This window comes from Psammomys obesus, unplaced genomic scaffold (genome assembly GCF_907164565.1).
Source record: "Psammomys obesus unplaced genomic scaffold, mPsaObe1.curated_primary_1811, whole genome shotgun sequence".
NCBI lineage: Eukaryota > Metazoa > Chordata > Mammalia > Rodentia > Muridae > Psammomys > Psammomys obesus.
In genome coordinates, this window is record NW_026596256.1 from 17,388,173 (window position 1) to 17,399,924 (window position 11,752).

The window sequence follows — 11,752 nt, forward strand, 5'->3', positions numbered from 1 at the left end:
AAAAGAAAAGAAAAGAAAAGAAAAGAAAAGAAAAGAAAAGAAAAGAAAAGAAAAGAAAAGACTGTGACAGCAATTCTGCTGGCTAGAGAGCCTGAGCTGACTCGCAGGGGTGTGGCTAAGGACTGCAGAGAAGAGGTGGCCAGACAAAGGCTTGAACTTTGTGCCAAAGGAAAAGTCCAGGGTCTCTTAGAATTTGGAAACTAAACAATCCACTCTCTGGCCAAAGCTGAGCGTATGTGAGGTGGTACTTTGGCCAGAGCATCTTCGTAGAGCAGGAGAGATTTTGACTCAGTGGAACCTTTGTTTAAAAGGGAGTGTTGGCAGATGGAGTCTTTTTTCCTAAACATAAAGCATGCCAAAAGGGGCATCCTTCAACCCAGTGGGGAGCAGAGATGTGCAGGGGCCTGCCCGTAGGTGGAGTTTTAGGGGAAGAGCTTCCAGAGGGAGGGGCAAACAATCTGAAAACTAATCCAGTGTGGGATCAGTCAGCCACTAATGTGATTAAAACAATGGAGATGGTCAGTTCTGCTAGAGTCAGTCAAGCAGTAGTGCAGGAACTGGGGAGGAAGCCAGATCGAGAGAACAGAGGGGAACTCCTTTGGAGAGCCCACATCTGGACTCCCGTAAGATCAGCAAGAAGCAAAGGAAGGATTGAGAACTCAACAGCACAAGCTTTTATTCAGGAGAAAAACTCTGGTTCTCTGTGTAAGATAAGACACAGCTTTCAATCTGCTTACAGGCTGGGGCCATTATTGGGCTGGGTGGGAATCTGAATGAGAGTGGTCCCCCTGCATTCATATATTTGAATGCTTGGTCCCCAGTTGGTAGCACTGTTCAGAATGGATTGAGACTCCTTACTGGGGAGGTCTGTCACTACAGGTGCACTCTGAGGTTTCCCCATTCAGCTTGGTCTCTCTCTCTCTCTCATCTGTCTGTCTCTGCCTTGTACTTGTTCTCTCAACCTGTAAGCTCTCAGCTACTGCTCCAGTCCCACGCCTACCTGTTGCCATGTCCTCCTTCATGATGGTCACGAACTAACCCTCTGAAACTGTAAGAAAACCCAATAACCTATTCTTTCCATGAAGGAACTAGGTCCTGGTGTCTTCACAGAAGTAGGAAAGTAACTAAGACAGAAGTTGCTGTGGCAGGTCTGACCTTGATGGGTTTTGAAGGAATGTGGAAGATTTTGCACCTTTGGTCTAGAAAAGCAGCTGAGCGCTGTAGAGGGGCTTTAACGGCACACCCTAAGGAGTTTGAAAGACAGCGATACTGAAAACAATGTGTACTCAGTGCATCAGCCATGTGGTTCTGGCTTTAGAGTCATGAAGGATACGGGAGGAATGGGGTTGTAGACTCTTCCTCAGAGGTTAAGGAAAGCTGCTGAGATCAGCCATAAGCAGAGGTGTCCCTACATGGAGGCCCTGAGGGCCACTGAGGGAAGTTATGCTCAAAGAAACCACCTCTGCCATTCAACCACCGGTCTCCTGGCCCTCCCTGAGCCCAGGCTCAGTCTGCTGTGTGACTGGGTGCCTGGTCACGCCCAAACCAACCAACTCCACTTGGGAGGGTGGGAGGCCTGCAGTGACACTGCTCTTAGCTCCCAGATGACTCCAGTAAGTCCTCACAGGCCCTCACCACTCAGCACACACCCAGGACAGGAGAATCGCAGGGCTCCAGGCCTCTCCCCAGATTTCCTGAATCCATATTTTTAAACAAGACTCAAGACTTAGGGAGTGTGAGAAGCTTCGATTACCAACCTGAACAAATCTTTTAACCTTTGAAGCATTGGTTACTGTTTTCATGGAACAGGAAGAACAATGGCTTCTGCATGGGACATCTGTGAAGGCCACATGAACGGAGCACAGCCAGCAAGTGGGGCGGAGCTGGCACACCAGGGCTAAGTAGATGTACTGGGGCTCTTGGCACCCTCTCTCCACGCTTCCAGCTCTTATTTGCCTGTACTTTGTTTACAAAGCCTGCAGCTACTCCCAAGTGTGATATGATTCTGCACGCTCTACAATATGGTTAAACATGCAAATAAAGCCCACAAGGTCTACCTTCTCCCTCCAACTGGTTTGCTTTCTAGAGGCCCCGGTTTCTGGTGTCGCTAGAAGATCAGTGCCTGCTGCTTCCCACTCCTCTGTGTCCCAGGCATTTCCGGAGGAGACCCACACAGCTGCAGGTGGACTCGGGCTCCTTTCCCACATGCTCTGCTCTCTCCAAGTCCTCTTTCAACCCCACAGTCACTTTGCACTGAATTTCCTTTCTTCCTTTCTGGGTACAATGTGTCCTGCTGCAAGTCCTAGCTTAGGCACTCCCAGCAACCATGAAATACAAGAACCTCTCCTTCTCAGGCCAAGCGAGTAGTGAGCACTGGGCCACTTTATTTGAGGGCTATGCCTCTGTTTAATTGTTTTTACAGTGATTTAATGTGTGCCAGTACACATGTGTAGATGTCTGAGGGCAACCTGAGGGAGTCAGTTCTCTCATTCCCCTTGAGGGTCCTACTGTCAAGCAGACTGAGCCATCTCCCCAGCCTGCTATGCGCATTTGGTAAGTTTACATTTGTCTCCTGGTAAAAACTTAACATTAAAAATACTTCCTTTCTTTCCTATTTAATGCCTTTACACTCTCCCCTTCTTTGTCACTTTACCAACAGCTTGTCCTGGCACTGTAGCAGGCAAGCCTTCTTCACATTTCTATTTGTGTCATGGCTTCAATAGCCTTCTGCATTAGCACTAATGCTGTAATAGTTCACTTCCAGCTAAGGAGCCTGGGATTTGTGCCCAGTAACTTAGGAGACCCAAGCTGGCACTGCAGCTCTGAGGTTTCAGAGTCCTCTCCCTGTGCAAATGGAATCGAACTACTGCCCAGTAACAGCCTTGTACCTTGTCTTATCTTGCTGGCCAGAGATCTTTGTGCTCTCCTCAAATGGAGCCTCTCTGTTATTTTGCCCTGGGGATGAAAAGTAGTTAAGAGTTGAACCAAAAACTTCAAAGGAAAACCTGGATGCAGGCACCATTCTTTTTCCATGCAAATCACACTCAGGTCTTCCAAATTCTTACCCAGTTTCCAACAGCCTTCCCATCCTACATCACTTTTTAGCCGAGGGGAAAATGCTGAAAGAATGATGTTAATGAATCTATATCTAAAGTGACCCTGAATAAGTTGCTGAGCAATATGAGCGTTAGGGATGTAGACACAAGAGCAGTGATCATGAGGAACTAGCAGACACTCACTAAGACTCTCCATCTGTATCTACACAATGGAATGTTACTCAGCAATAAAAAACAAGGAAATCATGAAATTTGCAGGTAAATGGTGGGATCTGGAAAAGATCATCCTGAGTGAGCTATCCCGGAAGCAGAGAGATGCGCACAGTATATACTCACTCATATAGACATATAATATAGGATAAACCTACTAAAATCTGTACACCTAAAGAAACTAATTAAGAGGGAGGACTCTTGCTAAAATGCTCAATTCCTATCCAGAAAGGCAAAGAGGATGGACATCAGAAGAAGAAGAAAAGAGGGAACAAATTAGGAGCCTGACACAGAGAACCTCTGAAAGGCTCTGCCCTGCAGACTATCAATGCAGATGCTGAGACTTATGGGCAACCTTTGGGCAGAGTGCAGGGAATCTTAGGAAAGAAGTAGGAAACAGTAAGATCTGGAGAGGACAGGAATTCCACAAAGAGAGCAACAGAACCAAAAAATCTGAGCACAGGGGTCTTTCCTGAGACTGATACTCCAACCAAGGACTATGCATGGAGATAACCTAAGACCCCTGCACAGATGTAGCCCATGGCAGTTCAGTATCCAAATGGGTTCCATTGTACTAGGAACAGGGACTGTCTCTGACATGAACTGATTGGCCTGCTCTTTAATTACCTCCCCCTGAGGGGGAAGCAGCATTACCAGGCCACAGAAGAGGACAAGGCAGCCACTCCTGATGAGACATAATTGACTAGGATCAGAAGGAAGGAAAAGAAGTCCTCCCCTATCAGTGGACTTGGGGAGGGGCATGCATGCAGAGGGTGGAAGAAGGGAGGGATTGGGACAGGAGGAGGGAGGGAACCACAGGGGGGATACAAAGTGAATAAAGTGTAATTAATAAAGAATAAAAAAAAAGACTCTCCATCCGACTAGCTCACCCTATGTTTTGCAGGGTTCCTTCACACAAAGTCCAAAGAAACACGAGCGAAGCCGAAAATTACATTCTATGATGAGAGCTAGGTGCTTACAGGTCCTTATGAACAAAATGGAAATTTGCACATCCAAGGAAAGCAGCCAGGTAGCTCAGAAAGTGGCTAATCCATCATAGCTAGGCTTCCTGCCTGTACAAAAGGGTTTTGTGTGTGTGTTGGGGGTGGGGGCAAGACAGGGTTTTTCTATGTAGCCCTGCCTATCCTGGAACTTGGAACTCATTCTGGAGTCCAGGCTGGCCTCGAACTCACAGTGATCCTCCTGCCACACCACCTGGCAAAATTTTTAAAAATTTTTATGTACATTGGTGGTTTGCCTACATCTATGTCTCTGTGGGACTCCTAGAGGAAGAGTTACAGACAATTTTGAGCTGCCATGTAGGTGCTGGGAATTGAACCCAGGTCCTCTGGAAAAGCAGCCAGGGCTCTTAATTGCTGAGCCATCTTTACATCCCCTGTGCACAAGTTTTAATTACTCAATCTATTTTGAAAAGTAATTATATGCACGTATGTATCTATGTGCACATGAGTGCAGGTACCTGAACATGCCAAAGGCATTGGATTCCCTGGAGCTGGAGTTACAGGTGGTCATGAGCCACCTGATGTGGCCGCTGGGAACCAAACACTGGTCCAACATGAGAACAGTATGTGTTCTCAGCAGGCCATCTCTTTAGACCCTAACTGCTTAGGATTTAATAAGGAACCTGAAATATTCATTGACCTTAAGAAGAGAAAGAGCACATTCAGCACCACTCCCTGAGACTGTTACACATTTTCAATAGGCAGTAGGTTTAAATACCGTCATTCCACTGCTCCGTCTCAGTTCTGCCCCTGAGGTCCCCGCGGTCCGCTGCAGCACCACAGTCCGGTGTGTTCAGGGAGACGAGGGGCCTTCATCCCAGCCTGATGGAAATGGAGACCCGCTGCCTCCGCATGCAGGGTGGAAGACGAATGGGCTTCTAAAGGAAAAAGTTGGCAAGTGTTAAGGTCTATTAGCCAAGAGGTTTCTTGTAGTTAAAGCAACCCTGAAGATAGTACTTTCTTCTCGACTTGGGGGCTGAGTTCTGCAGGGTCTTTGGACTGAGAAGCAAACAGAACCAAAAGCAGCAGGAACCGAAATTCAGGTGTCATTTTCAGTTTGCTTCTGCCTATCTCCATTCTGTCCACTCTCAACAGACAGACCTAAACCTGAAGCTTTTCAACTCCAAATGCTGTGCCCATTTTCCCAAAGCAGAGCACTTGCTTGGGAGTCAGACCTCACACGCAGGTCCAGTGGAGCCAGGGAGAAGACACCGCTACATTCCACGTGGACAGGCTGAATACAGAATGTGGCAGAACAGCCAGAGGGGACAGAAGCAGCGTGTCAGGGCAGAGAGACTAAAGAGGGAGCAAAGAGCTTGCACCTGAAAGCCTCTAAAGCCTCACCCACCGAAGGGGGCAGGAGAGCAGCTCTAGCTAACTGTCCATCTTTGCTGCCCACTTCCTTGGGACTGGCCCAGATCTCTGTCATGCATCTCCTCCATCAGGCTAAGTCACTAATGGTCTGTCCCTTAGTTACCTGTGAATCTTTCACTCACTGATCCATTCACACACCTCATACGCTAACTTCTGTTACACTAAGACAGCAAGGGCGGGAGGCAAGCTCACCCCTCACACTGCTGCCACTTGACAAAGTATGAGGTGGAAGATTCATGACTCCGGGCTCAACCCGAACCTCAGGACTAAAACCCTTTCCAGAGAACTAGGAAGGTTCCCACTTCAAATGCCCCCAAATTATCAATCAGCATGCAAGGGTAGAGGACTACCTTTGTACTCTCAAACTGTGCTTCATTCAGAAAGGCAGACTGGATGGACATCAGAAGAGGGAGAAACAGGGAACAGGACAGGAGCTTACCACAGAGGGCCTCTGGAAGGTTCTACCCTGAGAGTATCCCAGCAGAGGCTGAGACTCATAGCCAAACTTTGGGGAGAGTGCAGGGAATCTTATGAAAGAAGGGGGAAATAGAAAGACCTGGAGAGGACAGGAGCTCCACAAGGAGAGCAACAGAACCAAAAAATCTGAGCACAGGGGTCTTTTCTGAGACTGATACTACAACCAAGGACTGTGCATGGAGATAACCTAGAACTTCCGCATAGATGTAGCCCATGGTAGCTCAGTCTCCAAGTGGGTGCCCTAGTAATGGGAAACAGGGACTGTCTCTGACATGAACTGATTGGCCTGCTCTTTGATCACCTCCCCATGTGGGGAGTGCAGCCTTACCAGGCCATGGAAGAAGCCAATGCAGCCACTCCTGATGAGACCTGATAGACTAGGATCAGATCAGTGGACTGAGGGAGGGGCATGGATGGAGAAAAGGGAGGGAGGATGGGATGGGGAGGGGATGAGGAAGAGGGCTATAGCTGAAATACAAAATGAACAAACTGTAATTAATTTAAAAATAATAATTAATAAATAAATAGGAAAAAAACTGTGCCGATACCTAATAAAGGTGCAAATTACACAGCTTACACTAAGATAAAGAAATATTTAATTAATACTATTTTAATACTATGATAATTTTTTCCTCCGGGATGGGGGATAGGGATAGTGGCTGGGAAGATGGCTCAGTTGCTAAAGTGTTTGCTATGCAAGCATGAAGACCTGGGTTTTGGTCCCATGCAAAAATCTGGGTCCAGCAGCACCTGTAATCCCATCAGTAGGGAGACAGGGACAAGAGGAACTCTGGGGCTTGCTGGCCAATCGATTCAGTCCAGACCCTGTCTCCAATAAAGAAGGTGAGTTCTGGTGGGACAGACCATTGGGTAAAGGTGCTTGCCACCAAACCAGATATAAGAGCCTAATTTAAATCTGGTACATGGAGAGGACTGACTCCTGCAAGTTGTCTGCTAACTTTTTTTTTTAATTAAAATTAAAAAACATAAGGTGATGAGCAAACAAAAAAGATATCTGTCTCCACACGCACACGCGCACATACACACACATAATAATAATAATAGTAAAGAAACTGATTAACTGCATTTCAAAACCAGAATCTGTAACTAAACCAGTAGCCAAATACAACACCTGAAGCTCTGCTGTTACAGAGACACGCTGCAGACTGATGAAATGCTTTAAAGGCAATGGCATCTCTTTATTCTAACTTATAAGAGCGTTCTCAACAAGCCAGGCATGGTGGATCAACAAGTGGAACACGCCTTTAATCCCAGCACTGGAGAGGCAGAGGAAGGTGGATCTTTTTTAGTTTGGGGCCAGTCTGGTCTACATACTGAGTTCCCAGACAGCCAAGACTACATAGAAAGAACCTGTCTCAAAAAAGAAAAAAAAAATGTGTATACAGGTTGGGGATTTTTCAGAATCCTATGTGCTGTCCAAAGGGTAGGCAAAAATTTTATATTCCACACAAGACAAGATGGTGAATATTTTCTTTGCAGCCTATATGCATCTATCTATCTTGGCTACTTGATTCATCTTTTGGGTTAAACAATGGACCCACAGGCAACTATAAGCAAACAGGTATATCTAGGTTCCCCACAGAAAACAAAACTCAAGGATGCTTCGGTTTTATATGTCTACGTATAATTATATTAAATGCAATATTTTATATGAAATAGCTTTAGAAGGGTAGATGGAGCTGGAAACAGTTACCTAAGCTGTGTGTACAACAAGAGGGCAAAAGGACTGAATTCCTAGTTAATTATATGAAGGGTCAAAGGCACATGAGTGACAGAAGACAGTCATAATCTGGTTTTGCTTTCTGGTCTCTACTCCTTACTATCACAGGGCTTCAAGGAGCATAAATCTTCTATAGCTCTGAGGCCTAGCCCTAGTTCACATTTTATCTCCCCTTTCCTCTAATTCAGAATAAGACAGGAATCTTGCCCATAAAAGCAAATCAACGCTTATGCAACTTTCATTAAAATAAAAGCACTTCTCACAGTCCCTAAGGAGATGTCTGCCATCAGCCTGCTGCGCTGCAACTCTGGGTAGGCTCACTTAAGAGTACCTTGCTTGACCTCCAGTTGACCTTACCCATGAGGTGGTACCATGAGCCTCTTTAACATACAGTAGGTCCTATCACGTGACAAGCTGCATCTGCCAAGCGTGCTTTCCCTGGATACATAGGTGTAAATAGGATAAAGATGTTTCCTGAAATGGCATTCCACCTTCACCAGGACAGAGAAGGGCTGCAGGCTGGGAAGGAAAAGCAAGGCACCTAGTGAAGCATTTTATTAGGGATAAAAAATGTACTCTAAATTCACGATTGAATATGATCTGCCAAGTTTTCTTGAAGCACCACAGTTCTTAATAAAAAAATCAACTTTGGGGGAAAATATATTATTATCCAAAATGACTTAGTAAAAGCTTAAGTCTTGCACCTTTTCAAACCTGCTGGGGAAAGAAACACACCAGAATATACTAAAGTTGGCAGCTTATGTCAGTGATACCCAAAACCCAGACAGGGTACCATAGTGGGCATTTTCAACTAATCTAGATAAATTCAAATTAAAAATACGAAGATACAGAATTTCAGATAAAATTAAAGCACTAGATAAATGTGTACGTGTGAGAGAGAGACAAGAGAGTAGGAGATTTCTGTATCCTTTGCTTTAGTTAAAATAGATCTGCCGCACACAACTGAATATAAGAAAATACTATATCTTGAGGCTGGAGAGAGGACTTGGTGGTTAGGAGCACTTGTTGCTCTTGCAGACGACTGGAGTTCAGCTCTCAGTGTTCATGCAGTGTCTCTACCCCACCTGGAACTCCAGGTTAGGGGATGAAAATGCCCCACTTCTGACCCCAGCAGGCACTTACGCATACCTCTGGTACACATCCATACATGCAGGCAGAACACATATAATTTTCTCTTTTTAGAATTTTTTTTTTTTTAAAAAAAAAAGTCTCATATCGTAACATCAACACTATGAAAGCTAAAACCTATCTTCTATCTCTGACAAATTGTTTTAGGCCAGCAGGCTCTTGGTTTCTGGGAAGACCTGGGTCCTTTCTTCATCTCTGTTCTATTCTTGTCCCTTATGCTAACCAAGAATTGTATTTGAACAGTTTTGACAATGGGCTATTTTTAACGCTGCGGTTCCCCAATGGTCATTCATTTTAAACAAGCTTTTTCAATGTAATAGAGAAAATGCCTCGCTCTCTGTTAGTAGCAGGTAGATCTCTTCTCTAGAGTACTGGACGTTCGGTACGAGGTGCCAATCATTCAGACAGCACTAACTCCCTGCTTCTGCCTCAAACACCAGAGTTAAAACAAATTCGTTCTGGGTAAAGACTGCGAACTCCAAATGTCCTACCTCCGAAACAAACGGTTGGGCAATCTCTTCCTTGGAATTTCCTAACAAAGCGGCCGCCTTTCCTAAAGGCTGGCAATGCGAAAAACATAATCTACTCTGCTCAAAAATCAAAGCCTGCCTTTTATTTAGTCCTGCAGACACAAGCAGTCACAAACACCAAATACAGCTATCTGTGCTAGATGCCGGCACCTTCCTTTACACCCCGAAAAAGTGAGGCCCCCCTCCATCTAAGATTTCCTTTAAAATGCTTTGTATGTTCATTCAGACCTCTTATTAATTATGTAGCCTTAATATCTTTAGGTGTCTCCTCCTTCTGCTTTCCAAATGTCCCACTCCCTTCCTCCGCGCCATCCCTCCCCATGAAGCACTCTCCTACCCTGGGGACCACCGGACCTTTCCCGCCTGGAATGTGCGTTCGCCCGGGCCTGCTGCAGGTCCACGGGCAGTGCTGACAGTATTCCCAGCTTCTCCTTGGCCATGGTGACAACCAAGCCACCCTCCCAGCCCCCGCCACCCCGAGGCTCACTGCGCCCGGGGCAGAGCAGGAGGGATCCGCGCGGCAGCGGTGGAGGAAGCCTGGCCCGCCACGAGCTCTGGCGTCCCTTCCCAGTAGCCCAGACTCCCCGGTCCCTTGTCCCAAGCCTCGAGAGCCGGAGCAGACGAGCAGCAGAGGCCGGGGCCCAGGGCGTGGCAGCTCGCGGAGCTGCGCTCCCCGGAGGAGCCACTGGCGAGCGGCGCCTGGGGCCTGGGAACCCGGCCCTGCGTCCCGAGAAGGCTGCGCCCAGAGAGGGGCGGCTCGCCGCCGCCCAACCGTCTCCCCGCCCGCCTGGCCCGCACTCACCCCCGGCGCGCCAGCCACTGGCACCCGCTGCGGTGCGAACCCGGCTCGCTTCCTGCGCGCCACCACCGGCTCCCCGCAGCTGCACGCACTCCCGGCGCGCGCCTCGTCCACGCACGCGCGCGCGGGGACCCGGCTCCCGCAGCCAGCGCTGTCCTCGCCACGGCTCCGGGCCTCTGCTGCGGGCGCTGGCATCTCTGCCGCTCTGAAAGATGGGGTCTGCTTATGACACCTCCCCCCACCCCCAACACACACACACCCTGCTCTTAGCCACGAGCCATCTTTCCGCAAGCTGCCTAAATGCAGAGCCAACCGGCAGGATTTCCTCACCCGGCAGAGCAGGAAAGAAGGAAGCCTTTGGCAGGAATTCCTTGCACCCCCTGAAGGCGGATTCTCCTTCCTAGAGTGCGGGGAATGAAAGGTGAGGAACCGTCCAGGTTCCTTAGGTCTGTGTGGGCCCGAGGCTCAGACCTCATCCACAACCCCCCACCATCACCCCACCCCATCCCTGCGTGCCTCCAACTGCTTCTAGAAATAATCCATTGGCCTGTTGCTTTCTGAGTCGGCGCCACCCAAATGATGTCTCCCTGGGGGAGGAGAGGGGAGCGGCCTTTGGTCAAGAACGCTGGGTGTTGCTGTACTGGCCCTGCTTTTCCCGAACCTTTTACACAGCCGAATCAGCATTATCGCTTTTGAGAAACTAGAACTTTATATCAATATAATTCTAAAAGTCATAGTGGTTTTCCTAGAAAGATCATCTAACCAAGATCGGGTATTGCCTCTAGACGTAGCACAACCTGTTTTGTTTTCATAGCAGTACTTTTGGAAGTTGCTCAGTTGGGCTTGTCTGATGTTTTGCCCTCCCAGTGTGATTTAACTTATCTTTAGCTCTGGAATTTAAGTGGAAGGTTCTTGAACCAGAAGCTTGATATAATAATGGTACAACTCCTTCATACATTCTGTAGTGCTGTTTGTATTGTTTCCCACGGGGGAGAATATGAAATCTTAGACACCATCTCAGTTGTCCTAAAACTAATACCACTGAAGTAAGGAGAGATGGTCTCCAAATTTTTCCATTATAAACAAGGATGGAGAATATTTCTTCTTAGTGGTTAATAGGTAATAATGTCAAATGAAGATTTTGAAAATTCTTGAGAGCATGTTTAAATTCCTTGAAGAACAGAGAGTACTTAAGACTTATGTGTAGATAAGGCAGTAACACTCCCAATATTGTCACTGGAGCCAAGTCAGTGAACAAGAGAAACAAAGTCCTTTAAGACTCACACACAGGATAATTTCTGTTGATGAGACCTGCTGAGGAAGTGTCAGGATAGAGGGAGATTGTAGGAACACGCAGAACAGTGGGCCACCACGGAAAGCCGACTGACATTGGT

General features: G+C 47.2%; 1 protein-coding gene across 5 annotated transcripts in view; it reads right to left on the reverse strand.

Annotated features, from left to right (window-relative positions):
- Positions 1 to 10,850, reverse strand: part of B3galnt1 (beta-1,3-N-acetylgalactosaminyltransferase 1 (globoside blood group)) — a 26,923-nt gene extending 16,073 nt beyond the window's left edge. The window contains exons 1-2 of one of the 5 annotated variants that reach the window (XM_055596911.1): positions 10,689 to 10,850; positions 5,007 to 5,166 (exon numbers count right to left, since the gene is read on the reverse strand). The gene's annotated coding sequence lies outside the window, so the exon portion shown is untranslated. Of the gene's footprint in view, positions 1 to 5,006; positions 5,167 to 6,467; positions 6,530 to 9,896; positions 9,972 to 10,046; positions 10,174 to 10,361; positions 10,453 to 10,688 lie in introns of those variants that run through there. The other 4 variants (XM_055596910.1, XM_055596914.1, XM_055596913.1 and 1 more) reach the window with 4 other exon arrangements.
- Between the last annotated feature and the right edge of the window lie 902 nt (positions 10,851 to 11,752).